General features: G+C 46.3%; 2 protein-coding genes across 13 annotated transcripts in view; one reads left to right on the forward strand and one right to left on the reverse strand.

Annotated features, from left to right (window-relative positions):
- The window catches only part of LOC129857335 (adhesion G protein-coupled receptor B1-like), a 90,886-nt gene extending 74,711 nt beyond the window's left edge, over nucleotides 1-16,175 (reverse strand). For 6 of the 11 annotated variants that reach the window (XM_055925472.1, XM_055925469.1, XM_055925473.1 and 3 more), the window contains exons 1-2: nucleotides 15,619-16,175; nucleotides 8,914-9,034 (exon numbers count right to left, since the gene is read on the reverse strand). The gene's annotated coding sequence lies outside the window, so the exon portion shown is untranslated. The remainder of the gene's footprint in view (nucleotides 1-8,913; nucleotides 9,035-15,618) is intronic. The other 5 variants (XM_055925477.1, XM_055925476.1, XM_055925475.1 and 2 more) reach the window with 2 other exon arrangements.
- A 75-nt stretch (nucleotides 16,176-16,250) lies between these two features.
- LOC129857337 (t-SNARE domain-containing protein 1-like) overlaps nucleotides 16,251-18,141 on the forward strand; it is a 179,998-nt gene continuing 178,107 nt past the window's right edge. Inside the window, exon 1 of one of the 2 annotated variants that reach the window (XM_055925481.1) lies at nucleotides 16,251-16,345. The gene's annotated coding sequence lies outside the window, so the exon portion shown is untranslated. The remainder of the gene's footprint in view (nucleotides 16,346-18,141) is intronic. The other variant, XM_055925483.1, reaches the window with a different exon arrangement.

Consider the following 18,141-nt stretch of genomic DNA (forward strand, 5'->3'; position numbering starts at 1 on the left):
ATGGGGCTTTGAGTATGAATAATAAGCTGATGACTAGGCTTTGGTTAGGCTTTATCATGGGCCCCTTAGGGACACTAGAGTATTAGAAAGTTAGAGAGACAGAGACCAGAGGCCTGGGCAGAGAGACCAGAGGCCTGCGAATAGAGAGCGAGACCAGAGGCCTGCGAATAGAGAGCGAGACCAGAGAGACCAGAGGCCTGGGAATAGAGAGCGAGACCAGTGAGACCAGAGGCCTGGGAATAGAGACAGAGACCAGAGAGACCAGAGGCCTGGGAATAGAGAGAGACCAGGGAGACCAGAGGCCTGGGAATAGAGACAGAGACCAGAGAGACCAGAGGCCTGGGAATAGAGACAGAGACCAGAGAGACCAGAGGCCTGGGAATAGAGACAGAGACCAGGGAGACCAGAGGCCTGGGAATTGAGAGTGAGACCAGAGAGACCAGAGGCCTGGGAATAGAGACAGAGTCTTGGGAGACCAGAGGACTGGGAATAGAGACAGAGACCAGGGAGACCAGAGGCCTGGGAATCGAGACAGAGACCAGGGAGTTCAGAGGTCTGGGAATAGAGACAGAGACCAGGGATACCAGAGGCCTGGGAATAGAGACAGAGACCAGGGATACCAGAGGCTTGGGAATAGAGACAGAGACCAGGGAGACCAGAGGCTTGGGAATAGAGACAGAGACCAGGGATACCAGAGGCCTGGGAATAGAGACAGAGACCAGGGATACCAGAGGCTTGGGAATAGAGACAGAGACCAGGGATACCAGAGGCCTGGGAATAGAGACAGAGACCAGGGATACCAGAGGCTTGGGAATAGAGACAGAGACCAGGGATACCAGAGGCCAGGGAATAGAGACAGAGACCAGGGATACCAGAGGCTTGGGAATAGAGACAGAGACCAGGGAGACCAGAGGCTTGGGAATAGAGACAGAGACCAGGGAAACCAGAGGCCTGGGAATAGAGACAGAGACCTGGGAGACCAGAGACCTGGGAATAGAGACAGAGACCAGAGACACCAAAGACCTGGGGATAGAGACAGAGACCAGAGAGACCAGAGGCCTGGGAATAGAGACAGAGACCAGGGATACTAGAGGCTTTGGAATAGAGACAGAGACCAGGGAGACCAGAGGCCTGGGAATAGAGACAGAGACCTGGGAGACCAGAGACCTGGGAATAGAGACAGAGACCAGAGAGACCAAAGACCTGGGAATTGAGACAGAGACCAGAGAGACCAGAGGCCTGGGAATAGAGACAGAGACCAGGGATACCAGAGGCTTGGGAATAGAGACAGAGACCAGGGAGACCAGAGGCCTGGGAATAGAGACAGAGACCAGAGAGACCAAAGACCTGGGAATAGAGACTGAGACCAGAGAGACCAGAGGCCTGGGAATAGAGACAGAGACCAGGGAAACCAGAGGCCTGGGAATACAGACAGAGACCAGAGGCCTGGGAATAGAGACAGAAACCAGAGAGACCAGAGGCCTGGGAATAGAGACAGAGACCAGAGAGAACAGAGGCCTGGGAATAAAGACAGAGACCAGGCAGACCAGAGGCCTGGGAATAGAGAGCGAGACCAGAGAGACCCGAGGCCTGGGAATAGAGACAGAGACTTGGGAGACCAGAGGCCTGGGAATAGAGACAGAGACCTGGGAGACCAGAGACCTGGGAATAGAGACAGAGACCAGAGAGACCAAAGACCTGGGAATTGAGACAGAGACCAGAGAGACCAGAGGCCTGGGAATAGAGACAGAGACCAGGGATACCAGAGGCTTGGGAATAGAGACAGAGACCAGGGAGACCAGAGGCCTGGGAATAGAGACAGAGACCTGGGAGACCAGAGACCTGGGAATAGAGACAGAGACCAGAGAGACCAAAGACCTGGGAATTGAGACAGAGACCAGAGAGACCAGAGGCCTGGGAATAGAGACAGAGACCAGGGATACCAGAGGCTTGGGAATAGAGACAGAGACCAGGGAGACCAGAGGCCTGGGAATAGAGACAGAGACCTGGGAGACCAGAGACCTGGGAATAGAGACAGAGACCAAAGACCTGGGAATTGAGACAGAGACCAGAGAGACCAGAGGCCTGGGAATAGAGACAGAGACCAGGGATACCAGAGGCTTGGGAATAGAGACAGAGACCAGGGAGACCAGAGGCCTGGGAATAGAGACAGAGACCTGGGAGACCAGAGACCTGGGAAGAGAGACAGAGACCAGAGATACCAGAGGCTTGGGAATAGAGACAGAGACCAGGGATACCAGAGGCTTGGGAATAGAGACAGAGACCAGGGAGACCAGAGGCCTGGGAATAGAGACAGAGACCTGGGAGACCAGAGACCTGGGAATAGAGACAGAGACCAGAGAGACCAAAGACCTGGGAATAGAGACAGAGACCAGGGATACCAGAGGCTTGGGAATAGAGACAGAGACCAGGGAGACCAGAGGCCTGGGAATAGAGACAGAGACCTGGGAGACCAGAGACCTGGGAAGAGAGACAGAGACCAGAGATACCAGAGGCTTGGGAATAGAGACAGAGACCAGGGATACCAGAGGCTTGGGAATAGAGACAGAGACCAGGGAGACCAGAGGCCTGGGAATAGAGACAGAGACCTGGGAGACAAGAGACCTGGGAATAGAGACAGAGACCAGAGGGGACCAAAGACCTGGGAATAGAGACTGAGACCAGGGATACCAGAGGCTTGGGAATAGAGACAGAGACCAGGGATACCAGAGGCCTGGGAATAGAGACAGAGACCAGGGATACCAGAGGCTTGGGAATAGAGACAGAGACCAGGGATACCAGAGGCCAGGGAATAGAGACAGAGACCAGGGATACCAGAGGCTTGGGAATAGAGACAGAGACCAGGGAGACCAGAGGCTTGGGAATAGAGACAGAGACCAGGGAAACCAGAGGCCTGGGAATAGAGACAGAGACCTGGGAGACCAGAGACCTGGGAATAGAGACAGAGACCAGAGACACCAAAGACCTGGGGATAGAGACAGAGACCAGAGAGACCAGAGGCCTGGGAATAGAGACAGAGACCAGGGATACTAGAGGCTTTGGAATAGAGACAGAGACCAGGGAGACCAGAGGCCTGGGAATAGAGACAGAGACCTGGGAGACCAGAGACCTGGGAATAGAGACAGAGATGGGGAGAGACCAAAGACCTGGGAATTGAGACAGAGACCAGAGAGACCAGAGGCCTGGGAATAGAGACAGAGACCAGGGATACCAGAGGCTTGGGAATAGAGACAGAGACCAGGGAGACCAGAGGCCTGGGAATAGAGACAGAGACCAGAGAGACCAAAGACCTGGGAATAGAGACTGAGACCAGAGAGACCAGAGGCCTGGGAATAGAGACAGAGACCAGGGAAACCAGAGGCCTGGGAATAGAGACAGAAACCAGAGAGACCAGAGGCCTGGGAATAGAGACAGAGACCAGAGAGAACAGAGGCCTGGGAATAAAGACAGAGACCAGGCAGACCAGAGGCCTGGGAATAGAGAGCGAGACCAGAGAGACCCGAGGCCTGGGAATAGAGACAGAGACTTGGGAGACCAGAGGCCTGGGAATAGAGACAGAGACCTGGGAGACCAGAGACCTGGGAATAGAGACAGAGACCAGAGAGACCAAAGACCTGGGAATTGAGACAGAGACCAGAGAGACCAGAGGCCTGGGAATAGAGACAGAGACCAGGGATACCAGAGGCTTGGGAATAGAGACAGAGACCAGGGAGACCAGAGGCCTGGGAATAGAGACAGAGACCTGGGAGACCAGAGACCTGGGAAGAGAGACAGAGACCAGAGATACCAGAGGCTTGGGAATAGAGACAGAGACCAGGGATACCAGAGGCTTGGGAATAGAGACAGAGACCAGGGAGACCAGAGGCCTGGGAATAGAGACAGAGACCTGGGAGACCAGAGACCTGGGAATAGAGACAGAGACCAGAGAGACCAAAGACCTGGGAATAGAGACAGAGACCAGGGATACCAGAGGCTTGGGAATAGAGACAGAGACCAGGGATACCAGAGGCTTGGGAATAGAGACAGAGACCAGGGAGACCAGAGGCCTGGGAATAGAGACAGAGACCTGGGAGACCAGAGACCTGGGAATAGAGACAGAGACCAGAGAGACCAAAGACCTGGGAAGAGAGACAGAGACCAGAGATACCAGAGGCTTGGGAATAGAGACAGAGACCAGGGATACCAGAGGCTTGGGAATAGAGACAGAGACCAGGGAGACCAGAGGCCTGGGAATAGAGACAGAGACCTGGGAGACCAGAGACCTGGGAATAGAGACAGAGACCAGAGAGACCAAAGACCTGGGAATAGAGACTGAGACCAGAGAGACCAGAGGCCTGGGAATAGAGACAGAAACCAGGGAAACCAGAGGCCTGGGAATACAGACAGAGACCAGAGGCCTGGGAATAGAGACAGAGACCAGAGAGACCAGAGGCCTGGGAATAGAGACAGAGACCAGAGAGACCAGAGGCCTGGGAATAGAGACAGAGACCAGGGAGACCAGAGGCCTGGGAATAGAGAGCGAGACCAGAGAGACCAGAGGCCTGGGAATAGAGACAGAGACCAGAGAGACCAGAGGCCTGGGAATAGAGACAGAGACCAGGGAGACCAGAGACCTGGGAATAGAGACAGAGACCAGGGAGACCAGATGTCTGGGAATCGAGACAGAGACCAGGGAGACCAGATGTCTGGGAATAGAGACAGAGACCAGAGGTCTGGAAATCGAGACAGAGACCAGGGAGACCAGATGTCTGGGATTAGAGACAGAGACCTGGGAGACCAGAGGTCTGGGAATCGAGAGAGGGCACAATGAGGACACACAGAGCAGCCCTGTCCAGTGGGAATCTCCACTCAGCTGGTGCGCCACGGGTCTGCGATTCTGTGCATGTGCGCGTGCATGTGCGTGTGCGCGTGCATATGTGTGTGCGTGTGTGTGTGTATGTGTGTGTGTGTGTGTGCGTGTGTGTGTGTGTGTGTGTGTGTGTGTGTGTGTGTGTGTGTGTGTGTGTGTGTGTGGGGGGGGGGGGGGGGGGGGGGGGGGGGGGGGCATGCAGGCAGGCAGTAGAGGTTCCCAGTCCAGGATTGAAGGGCTCTATTGAGACGGTCTCTCTCTCTCCTCCTCTTCCTTCATTACCATTCAGACGGGACCAGCTAACCACACTCTGCCATGACGGCTGAAATATTTACCATTTTCTGTTTACCCACGACTACCCTGCCTGACAAGACCACACACCCCCAAGTTCACAGCTTCTCTTCCCCTTTAAACTCCATCCTTCTCTTTTTTATTTTCCTGTCGTTTAACTTGCTGATGGCTCTGTCTGTCTGTCTCCCGGCGACGGGGGTGTCTTCCTGGAGCGCCTCATGCTCATTGTGTCGATAATGGAGTCTTGAGTGACAGATTTTAATCCTGCCCTCCCCTAATGATATTTGCTCTCCCCCCGGTGTGTCGCCCGCTATCAAAATGTCACAGGCAGATTTACAAGTGCTGAGCTTCCAAACAAAGCTTATTTTATCCCAGGGAGGGCCTGATATCCATATACAGTATACTACAAATCAATGGCAGAATATTTACGACTGCCACCTGCAGCCTAACGATTGCAAATGGCTCACATACACACAAACAAATAAATTAGCTCTTAACTAAAATAACTCACTGTGTGTCCACATTTGCATGTGTGTGCATGTGCGCATGTGCATGTGTGCGTGCGTGTGCGTGTGCGAATGCGTGTGTGTGTGTGTGTGTGTGTGTGTGTGTGTGTGTGTGTGTGTGTGTGTGTGTGTGTGTGTGTGTGTGTGTGTGTGTGTGTGTGTGTGTGTGTGTGTGTGTGTGTGTGTGTGCATGTGATAGGAGAGTAAATAGAGAGCATAGCCTTCCTCATCTTCTGTCCTCTTCCTCTGTTCTTCTCTTTTAAGGCTTAGAACATGATCTCTGGACAACCAATTGCCTTGACTCCTTTTCCCTCTCTTTCTCTCTCTCCCTCTCCTACTCTCCCTTTCTTTCTCTCTCTTTCTCCCTCTTGTTCTCACTCTCCATCTCCTTCACTCCCTCTCTTTCTCCCTCTTCAATTCCCTCTCCCTTTCCTCTCTTTCTCTCTATCCCTCTCCTTCTCTCCCTCTCTTTCTCGCTCTCCCATTCCCTCTCCATTTCCCTCTCTCTCTGTCTTTCTCTATCCATCCCTCTGTCTCTCTTTTACCATGCCAGAAGGATTTCGTGTGATATTGCTCATCATCATACTCAAAAAAACATGACATGGCTTTGGGGCACAATTACCAAAGTTAACAACTATTACTAAAGCTTCATCACAGTCCTCTCCCCAAGGGTTAGACCATAGAGCCTGTACGGCTATACAGGCCCTTTGTGTAATATGCTTCTGATATCCCTGATTCCATATGTACCCAAAGGCTATGCACATCTACTCATACATACTGAAATGAAATGCGCATCTTCCTGCACTGGGAATGGAATAGAAATCTTCCTGGCTTTATCCATATGTACCAAAATAAAATACATCTTCCATTTGTATCCAGCGGCAATGTACTTCTGTCTCTTACCCCAGGGAGCTGGATGGTCATGTGGGAATGATATGGGATGTGCCGCACAGTAGTGGTGTAAGTGTGTGTGTGGAGGGGGTGGTAGCACAAACACACACACACACCGAGCTCTGGTGACATTAGCAGAACAGGGGTGTATATGTGGCCTTGGCAGAGCTCCATGGTGAATGTGGCTAATTACAATGTGTGTGTGTGTGTGTGTGTGTGTGTGTGTGTGTGTGTGTGTGTGTGTGTGTTTGTGTGTGTGTGTGTGTGTGAGAGAGACCCCACTGCCGCTAGACAACAACATGTACAGGACTAGCTGTCCTTCCTTCAAACCAAACCTTCCAGTTCTACCCTCTATTACTCCGATCATATAATAGCAAGGTTGTTGTAGCAGCATGGGACGCATTGCCTTTCCCAAAATACAAATACTGAATGCAGTAGATGACAGAAAACTGAAAATATGCATCCGGACGCTATTGCAAATGACCTTCAATTTAGTTTTTGTGCGGATAACAGACCAATTATCGATTCTGTACACCACATGGCTGTGCAGATAACATTGAATGAATGATCCAGTGACACTATCAGTCTGCCCACCTCCCTCTGCCTCTATCCATCTCACTCACCCATCCCTCTTTCCATCCCTCCACATCTACTTCTTTACGTACACCCTTCTGCAAGCATCACTCCACTACCCCCTATATCCACATGATCCAATCATCCCTCAAAGGAATACTCAGCCTCAGTATCCTCAGACAACTGCCAATAATCCAGAGAGGGTCTGAGGAAAGTTAGGGAGATAGAGAGGGAGGGACAGATAAGAGGGACAAGCACACTGTCTGAGCAGTGACAGAGGGTATCACTGTCAAACACTCCACACTAACCCAGCCCATCCATCAGCACTGTCCTCCACAGAGATACAGAGAGGGACACGGAGGGAAGGGGAGGATAGGAGGGGAGAGGACAAGAGGAGAGGAGGAGAGGAGGAGAGGAGACACTAAATCTCTAATGATTTACCAAACACACAAAGGCAATGTACAATATGCCACACATAGGCATCGGACCCTATTCACTATATAGGGACACTCAAGAGCACCCAAACTACAGAACATGCCCAGTAGCCCTACACCCACAGTGTACAGTCCACACTCTCAGCTGCAGCTAGCGTCGTCTAAAACAAAACAAACATGTTGGACTAAATGGAACGGAACGTTTGAGGTCAGAGACAAACACATGCTTCACTTCACAAGAACTCTTCTATAGTAGCTGACTATGGCAGACTGGACAGTCAGCACTTCTGAACCAGATGTTGTCACTCTTCTGTTGTAGAGACAAATGCAGTATGTAGTAAACAATTTAACTAATGGAAGACAAATGACTAACAGATGTACTCTGGATCCGACATGGCCGTTTGTTTTGGACTGCTTTTTATGCCTTTTTTTATGATAATGACAATCTTTCCGCAGCTGAGCGCTAGCTAACATCTGTTCGGACACTCTAGAATAGGATAGTGGGGATGGGAGCTGCATGGGTCTATGATTATAGGAAGATTTCTGCAGGACTTTCAATGTTGCCTGCATAAACTTGAATAAACACATGTAGAGGGAAAAGAAAAACCCGGCTGTGATTATCCAACGGTGCATACTCCAGATTATACAGACCAGACGCAACAATAGCAGCTAAGCATCTGATTTTTCTAAGCACAGCACATTTACACAGCATGATACCCATCTCGTAGAGCAGTCGCCTGTAAAACCATGCAGAGCAGCACCTTACTTATTGACAACATTAAATTAACAAACAGATTCCCACTACGGAGATCAATAAAGTACTGTGTCCATTGAAACTGAAACTGTATATTTTTTATCAGGATAGAATATAGAAGATCTACAGAGAATAAGGTCAAACACAATATATGTGGCTGTCAGTGCCCCTCACTAATGTAGAATGTATGATGCCCAAATGAACCCAACATACCAAAACAGCACCCAACCTTCAGGACAGCCCTATTATATATATAGAGGTGCATTTGGAAAGTATTCAGACCACTTGATTTTTCCCACATTTTGTTACGTTACAGCCTTATTCTACAATGAATTAAATAAAGTTTTCCCCTCATTGATCTACATACATTACCCCATAATGACAAAGCGAAAACGTTTTTTTTTAAGTTTTTTTTGCAAACGTATTACAAATAAAAAACAGAAATACCTTATTTACATCAGTATTCAGACATGGAGCATCATAACATACTATGTCACACGATCAGACATTTATGCTAATTCAACTTTATCTATATCAACTCTTCTGTATACTGTAATTCAGCTTTCAGCTGTGAATGTGTATTATAAAACTCACTTTTAGGGTTGCAAAATTCCTGGAACTTTCAAAAAATTCTGTTTCCCAGAGATCCTGGTTGGAGGATTTCAGACTTCCTGGTTATTCCCTCCTGATACCGGGAAACCTCCATCTGGGATTTCTGAAGAAAAAAAAACAGAGAATTTAATGACGGTTCCAGGAATTTTGCAACTCTACTCACTTTCAAGTCCACGATCAAATGAATCCTCCACTAACAAATGAATCCTCCGCTATATTAAAGTGAGGTAGACTACATGCCAACTTCCAAAAAGATAAACAGATTATTTGATCCTATGTACAACAGCTTTCAGCATTTTGACATTTTTGTAATGATACAGCTTTCAGCATAGTAATGATTTTAATGATACCATGTTGCTCAGGTAACCAATTAGAGTGGAGAATAGAGGTAACTCTGATGAGTTCCTGTGTTGACGCTAGGCTAACTAGCTCATAGAGGAATCAGAGGGGATTGAATGGAGACTCACTGAGATGTGGTTTCAGATACAGATGATTATCTATGGGACTTGAGATCAAAGCACAACCATGCCTTGTTCTCATCAGGGTGTATACAGACAGAGTGGGGAGAAATCATTGGATCCAATAACCTGTCTTTTATCATTGGGTTTTCTAAGAACAGCATATTTACACAGCATGATACCCATCTCGTAGAGCAGTCGCCTGTAAAACCATGCAGAGCAGCACCTTACTTATTGACAATATGAAATTAACAAACAGATTCCCACTACGGAGATCAATAAAGTACTGTGTCCATTGAAACTGAAACTGTATATTTTTATCAGGATAGAATATAGAAGATCTACAGAAAATAAGGTCAAACACAATACATGTGGCTGTCAGTGCCCCTCACTAATGTAGAATGTATGATGCCCAAATGAACCCAACATACCAAAACAGCCCCCAACCTTCAGGACAGCCCTATCAAGAAATAGCATATTCTGTATATAATATATATATCAATAATAAGACATAGAACTTCATAACATACTATGTCACAAAATCAGACATTTATGCTAATTCAACTTTATCTATATCAACTTCATTTCCCCCTAAAATCGTATTTTTCTTTCCTTTTGTCTCTATGCTGTAATTCAGCTTTCAGCTGTGAACGTGTACAAGCTCAAATAAACCATGTGGGGAAAACCAGGGAATTTATTGAAAGTTCCAGGAATTTTGCAACACTACTCACTTTCAAGTCCACTATCAAATGAATCCTCCACTATCAAATGAATCCTCCACTAACAAATGAATCCTCCACTAACAAATGAATCCTCCACTAACAAATGAATCCTCCGCTATATTAAAGTGAGGTAGACTACATGCCAACTTCCAAAAAGATAAACAGATTTTTGATCCTATGTACAACAGCTTTCAGCATTTTGACATTTTTGTAATGATACAGCTTTCAGCATAGTAATGATTTTAATGATACTATGTTGCTCAGGCAACCAATTAGAGTGGAGAATAGAGGTAACTCTGATGAGTTCCTGTGTTGACGCTAGGCTAACTAGCTCATAGAGGAATCAGAGGGGATTGAATGGAGACTCACTGAGATGTGGTTTCAGATACAGATGATTATCTATGGGACTTGAGATCAAAGCACAACCATGCCTTGTTCTCATCAGGGTGTATACAGACAGAGTGGGGAGAAATCATTGGATCCAATAACCTGTCTTTTATCATTGGGTTTTTCAAACAAAATGAAAGCTAGTAAGAATAATACATTTTTATTTTTCAGAAAAAAACAACAACCAATATGAACAAACAGAATTGCAATTTGTAAATGGAAATTAAAATTGAAATGTACCTCTAATGTAGACACAGTAGCCCCGTATCCTGTATAACCACAATTTGTGAAAAAGTTCTATTAAAAAAATGCATTCAAAATGAATCTTAAACAGTCCACATCAACATAAAGCTAAAATAGAAAGCTAAAATACAGATAGCTGAATGTAAAAAACCCATCCAGTAGAAGCGACATTCTGGGCTGTTCTCTACTCCAACAGAAGGTCACAACCCCTGAAAGAAAACTGTGGAGGAAGCAGAAAGACAGCCATCTGTGAGTTCTATGCCAGAGCATCTGTGTACAGTATGTGTGTGTGTGTGTGTGTGTGTGTGTGTGTGTGTGTGTGTGTGTGTGTGTGTGTGTGTGTGTGTGTGTGTGTGTGTGTGTGTGTGTGTGTGTGTGTGTGTGTGTGTGTGTGTGTGTGTGTGTGTGTGAGAGAAAGAGAGAGAGAGAGAGAGAAAAGGAGAGAAATAGAGAGCATGCCTGTGTCTGTCTCTGTGTGTCTAATATCTGTGTCATTTCTCTCCTTCAAACCCTATACTCCTGCCCCCATTAAACACCAAGTAAAAAACGTAGCAGGCAAAAGAACTCCTACTAATTCAATACCATGTCTTACTGCAATGCAGTTCAGAGCCTGTTTGATCAGCTGTAGAAGAGCATGAAAGAGAAAGTGAGATCCAATTCATTAAAAAACAAAAACATTCCTGGGCATACAGTTTATAACAACGTTACTTCACTTTTCCTCTGAGCTCATATTGCTTCAATATATATGAATGTTTTGCTCCAAAACACACTACAAGCACAGTGATGTGCCAACTGAAGACTCTATCCTTGCGTGATGGAGAGCTAGCGTCAGAGAAGGGTAAATGTTTAATGAGAAAGCCTTACGACTGCTTCACACAACAGGCCCAAACACGAAAACACAAACAAGCATGTCTGTCTCAAAGGATGGATATCATCACTCTGTGTGATGGTGTGTTGATGGTCAGAGCTAGTGAGCCTCATTTTGAATTTTTGAATAGCACCTTTATTTAACCAGGTAGGCCAGTTGAGAACAAGTTCTCATTTACAACTGCGACCTGACCAAGATAAAGCAAAGCAGTGTGACAAAAACAACAACACAGAGTTACACATAAACAAACGTACAGTCAATACAACAAAATAAAATATAAATAGAAGGATCTATGTAGAAGCGTGTAGAAGAGTAGGGAGGACGGCAATAAATAGGCCCTAGAGGCGAAAATAATTACAATTTAGCATTAATACTGGAGTGATACATGTGCAGATGATGATCAGTCTGGTCAGTCTCGTAGTGTAACGTGTGGACTTTGTAACTGTTGCCTGCCCTCGCCCTGAGTTCCCCTCCCTGGGCCTGCGTCCTCACGATGCATGTTGGCTAGGCCTAATCACCCAGCAACCCTAGCCCTTATTGTAGACACTAATTAGGCGAGCCAATGGACAGGCATGATCTGGGCAGTTACCTCCAAAAGTACAACGCTCGCGGTGATGGAACTCTCCACTGTCCTGTCACTCAACCATTACCACCAACATTAAAGAGGAGGGAGATTTGTGTTTCTCTCTAGGGTATCTATCTGTGTGTGTGTGTGTGTGTGTGTGTGTGTGTGTGTGTGTGTGTGTGTGTGTGTGTGTGTGTGTGTGTGTGTGTGTGTGTGTGTGTGTGTGTGTGTGTGTGTGTGTGTGTGTGTGTGTGTGTGTGTGTGTGTGTGTGTGTGGGTGTGTGTGCGCGGATGTGTCTGTGCTTTTAATGATACCATGTTGCCCAGGCAACCAATTAGAGTGGAGAATGCGTGTGCCTGTATTTGTGCCTGTTGTGGATGAGTGTGTTTTTTCCGTGTGTGTGTTCAGTCTGCTCAGTGGTGACTGAGAGCTGTGTACTTACTCCAAAGCATGGTGTGTGTGTGCGTGTGTGCGTGCGTGCGTGCGTGCGTGCGTGCGTGCGTGCGTTCGTGCGTGCGTGTGTGTGTGTGTGTGTGTGTGTTTACAGACAAAGAGAGCAGAATGGGTATGTCTGTCTCCATCATAAACACTCTCTCTATGGTCCCTCGCTCTCTCGCTTGCCTTTAATCCACCTTTTATCTCTCTCCTTCTCTTTCTTCCCCTACCGTCTCTCCTCTATTTCAATCCCTATGTCTCTGTTTCTTCATCCCTCTCTTGTCTCTATCCCACCGTGTGTTTTCCATTTCGGGTTGCGTGTGGTGGCACTGAGGTTTAGACACACCAAGTTTATGTAAGGCTAAGGGATGATGGAGGGAGGAGGAGAGGAAACGAGAGGGAGGAGAAGAGAGTGAAAAGAGGAGAGGAGAGGGGGAGGTTGGGACCGGAGTATTTGCAGATGCGGCTTGGATACGAGATACAAAAACAAAGGAGGACTTCTAGGTTAAAAGACATGCATGGTTGCTTCTCAAAGGGCCTGTGTGCTGTGCTTGCTCAGCCCGGTCTGTCCGTGACTCAAAGATTGCCTGCCTGCCAATCAGGAGGCTCCTGTGGAGGCTAGGCCTATTTATAATCCCTGTGTCTTCTAAAAGACTCATAGTAGACTTATATCAGTGGCTGCAGGGTGTGTGTGGCCAGTCCTACTCGTACAGGCCTTTGACCAGACACTACCTGATATCCCTGAATTCCTTGAAAGTGGTGTGGAGTCCTAAAATAATGTAAAGAAAGCTGAATGTTGAGGCAAGGACATGCATCAAGATATGTCATTACAAGGCTACTAGCCCACAGATTTACTCCATATTGTTACAACTGAAAAATAATAGGAACATGTATGAAATATTAATGCTTTGTTTAACAGGGCCTTTCATGCATCTTGGATCTTCACCTGTTGAAGTATCTCACACCTTTACTGCTATTTAAAACACGGGAGGAACAGGGGTAGGCTACACGCGTCTTTACACCGACACAACTCGCTCCGTTTCACCGAGGAGATCCCGTGAAAACCCCACCCGGTGCTCAGGAATCATTTCTGTCTCTGCAATGCTCCGTTAGTCCCGAATTCCCCGCGGAGTGGATTGAGTGTCTGTTGACTCCCCCCTACGGTAAGAAAACGGAACTTCCTGTTTAACTCTTATCCTTAACCCCCAAAGCCATGCGCAAATATTTTCAGATATCTGTCTCCAAATGTAACGCCAATTCTGTCTCAATCACTTTAAACTATGATCATTTTATGTCACACAAACACACACACACACACACACACACACACACACACACACACACACACACACACACACACACACACACACACACACACACACACACACACACACACACACACACACACACACACACACACACACACACTTCAATTGCCTTTCTCGCTCTGTTCTTAAAGAGACATCCTTTCAGTAAAGCACCGGGCGCATTGAACCGAGTAGGCTCCTGCAAATAGTCTTCTCCCCGTCTCTGTCTTTTCGATCACTCTGCTGTTGAACGCTTCATTTAGCCCTACACACAGGGAGGGAGACTTGGTCCGGAGACATTTAGCTTTCACTTGAGTCAAGGGGGTGGAAATAGGGGGCAGTTTCACCAGAAGCGGTTAGGTGAAAATATTAAAACCATCGTACGTATTTCCCTATAGGGAAGGATATTGATGTATTATTTATGCCGGCCATAAGTGCTATTTAGGACTAGGGGAAACACTGACGCTTCAGTTGCACATCGCACGCTCGCCCCAAAGTGTTCAGTGACTACTGATCCGCAAAGCAGAGAGAGCATGACTGCGTTACCAACATGTACAATCACAATGTAGCACATTTTCACTACATGCCATGTCGCTATAAGTTATGGCCACATAAATAAACACAGGCTGAATAACAATAACTGAAAACATCAGCAAGTTATTGTATTCTGCATATAGGGATATGATAGCCTACATTGTTATAATAAATCACGTGCTACTAAGTAAGGACTATTGAACATGTGAGTAAATAAAGAAGATGTAGAGTTTAAAAGTGGAGTAGAGTTCTCAAATAATGCATTTTTCACGCCACTGAGAGCTACATGTCTATCGATGTGCAGCTACTTCCAAACGCAGAGACAAGAGAACGCGGGTAGAAGGGAAAAAGAGCCACCGACGTATTCTTTCCCTGGACAAACAAGGCAGATAATAACAGAAATCTAGAGAAACAATCAATATGCACAACAAAAGCATCTCAAAAATCATAGAAAACATTTGCCATATTTGTATCCCGGACAGATCCCTTTGATTTCATCAAAAACAAATACCAGGGTTTAGTAAAACTCATGAAATCACAGTAGATTTTCGTTGTGGTGACTTTGCTATCCAGTCTGTCGGAGATAGTGGATAGGTACCTTGGACAGCGACGAGCCTACTAGAGACCGCCGCCGCCGCGAGGGCGCTAGGAGTTGGGCGCGCTGTGATTCCCTGAGCGCGTCTGTTTGACATGTTGATACTGCCTAAATCCACAACGGGATCACTAAAAGCTACTCGGAGCAAAGTCATCTGGCCCTATTCTCAATTTCCAAAGCTGTACAGCTTATAGTAATCGAATTGAGAGGGACCAGAACGGAAGGAAGAGCAATGCCCAGTGGGTTTAGAAGAAGTTGATGTGATGAGTAACGGATATTTTCTCTCCCTTGCCTGCCTGAAACTGCCAACCAGCGCCTCGGCTTTGCTGCGAGTCTGTCATCAACGAGAATGATCTTAAAACCATGGTGTTGCAAAAATAAATTCACTAAATATGTTATCAAACACAAATGTTTCATTCTTAAAAACACATTGCCTCAAGGGAAGATGCGAGAAGCATAGATCCCATGTCAGATTAATATAACACTATGTTATTGACATGGCACATTCGATTGCAAGTAACAATAACTCGTTACTTTGAGGTGTCTATATATTAAATTAAACTAATATTTACCTTGAAAAAGTTAACAGTTCCATTGAAGCATATCGTCCGTGTTCCAAGCTCTAACGCTTTCAATTCCACAAGCTTGATTCAAATAAGTTCGTTGTACTTATTATTTCAAGAGCGCGCAGCCGATGTTTAGCCGAATGTAGATATTTTGATGAAATGAACAAGTCTGAGAAGACCTGCAATTCAAACTGCGTTATTCCAAAGTTCCTATGAGTAAAATGAATACAAATCCAGTCCACGTAGCTTTTAACAGTATGTCGATCCAAATTCAAAGGTCCCCCTGTTTCTGAAGAGATGCTCTCAAAATCTATATTTTTAAATCCCAATTTATTGTAGAAGCCTTGTAATCAAGTTATTCTCCAATTTCGCTGGCTTCGATCGACACAGGCACCAGGTGAAGTGAAGGTCTAACAAAGCGTATAATCAGGATCAGGATAGCTCCTGGTGTGCTGTCTTGATTCCAGTGTGCGCGTTTAGGCAGCACCCATCGTTCATCCCAGTTTGGAGTGTCCTTGCCGGTGAGTCTGCGGTCCGGGTGCTGGACCTGGTTTCAATCTTTGAAGCCCTGGGATTCGTCACAAACGCATATACCCAGCAGCCCCCACCCCTTCCCCCCTTCTGGAGATGGAGTCGGAGCAATGCGTGGGTGACACACCGAAGTGAATAAGCCACAGCAACGAGGGCTGGGGGTGAGAAATATGCAAGAGAACGCAAGAGAGAGAAGAGAGAGGTGAGTGACGGGTTATTTTTTTTTGTCGAAAGAGTGTGCCTTTCTTGATCAACTGTGTTTTGTAGATTTATCGAAATCTACTTTACAAAGCAAAATCTATTCTATACATGATTAAGTTCTTGCTGCGTTTTAATATATTGGATTTCGCCAATATATTTTGTAAAATCCTGTTATGTAGCGTAAATAACAACTGTTTAGATGCTTGGATGCAATTACGCATGATATTTCAATAATTATTATTTCCTTATGAAGCTATTTGTGTCTTGTCTAAAGTAGCCAATGTGATGCAACTATAGTTGAATTTGAATTGAAGATAAATTGAGTGTCTACACAACAACATCAAGTGCGCACATCCGTAATAAAACACACACACACCCTAACTGAGTTCCAAATGCACTAGTCAAGCTGCACGTGCTATAGCCTACACTTGCCAAATGGCACATTTAGTCGCTCCGTGATGGAGCTGTTCGGAGTAGCATTTACGCCTGCTACGTTAGGTAAGGAGTAGCCTAGCGACGGAAAGTGGCTCAGGGGTAGGCTATATGTATCCAACCAGATTTTGCGCAGACTATTGTCTAATATCCCGATCAGTGGTTGCAAAATAGACCAGCCAATACTTGTAGCTCAAATGGGAGATTCCATTTCTCGAGGCATCCCATAGCTCTCCGCGCGCGCCTCCAAGTGGGTGGACTTTTTAAAATTATGCATAGGAGTTTTAAGTGGGCGGGAATTGGAAGCTTTGAATAGATTCGTTCTGGTCCAATACCACACATCTGCCATTCGAGTAGCTTACATCCATCCAGTAAATTACAGGTAGTTTAGGCTATTTATCTAATTGACAATATTTCTAGAGTGCTCTGTTGACACCAGGATGCTTATTATATTCATATTAAACATATGTACCCCCTGTCCCTATACTAATGCACAATTACCACTGGTTTGACATTCCCCTGTATTATAGCTATTGGCAAGAGGTTCTGTCATCATTTACATAGTTTATTTTTGTAATTTAGCCAATGCTCATATCCAGAGTGACTTACAGTTAGTTCATTCATCTTAAGATAGCTAGGTGGGACAACTACATATCACAGTCACAGTAAGTATGCTTTTATTCAATAAAGTAGAAAAGTCAGAGCTAGTAAGAGGGAAAAGAGTCAAGTTCAGTGTTAGTTCAGTGTTAGCTTTGGGATAATTTAAGATACTCTTTGAAGAGGTAGGGTTTCATATGTTTTTGAAAATGTGCAGGGAATCAGCTGTCCTAGCTTCAGGGGAAAGCTGGTTCCACCATTGGGGTGCCAGGACAGAGAAGAGCTTGGACTGGGCTAAGTGGGAGCTGCCCTCCTGTATGGGTGGAAGGGCTAAGAAATGAGAGGTGGCAGAATGGAGTACTCAGGTTGGGTTGTAGGGTTTGAGCATAGCCTGAAGGTAGGGAGGGGCAAGTCCTCTTGCTGCTCCGTAGGCAAGTACCATGGTCTTGTAATGGATGCGAGCTTCAACTGGAAGCCAGTGGAGTGTGCTGAGGAGCAGGGTGACATGGAAGAACTTGGGAAAGTTGAACACCACGCGGGCTGCAACGTTCTGGATAAATGGCAGGGATTTGATGGCACAAACGAGGAGCCTAGCCAACAGCGAGTTCCAGTAGTCCAGATGGGAGATCACAAATGCCTGGATCAGGAGCTGCGGCACTTCCTGTGTGAGGTTGGGTCATACTCTACGGAAGTTGTAGAGCATGAACCTGCAGGAATAACTGCTTTGATGTTTGTAGAGAATGACAGGGTGTAGTCCAGGGTCACGCC

Source organism: Salvelinus fontinalis, chromosome 6 (assembly GCF_029448725.1).
Source record: "Salvelinus fontinalis isolate EN_2023a chromosome 6, ASM2944872v1, whole genome shotgun sequence".
Lineage (NCBI taxonomy): Eukaryota > Metazoa > Chordata > Actinopteri > Salmoniformes > Salmonidae > Salvelinus > Salvelinus fontinalis.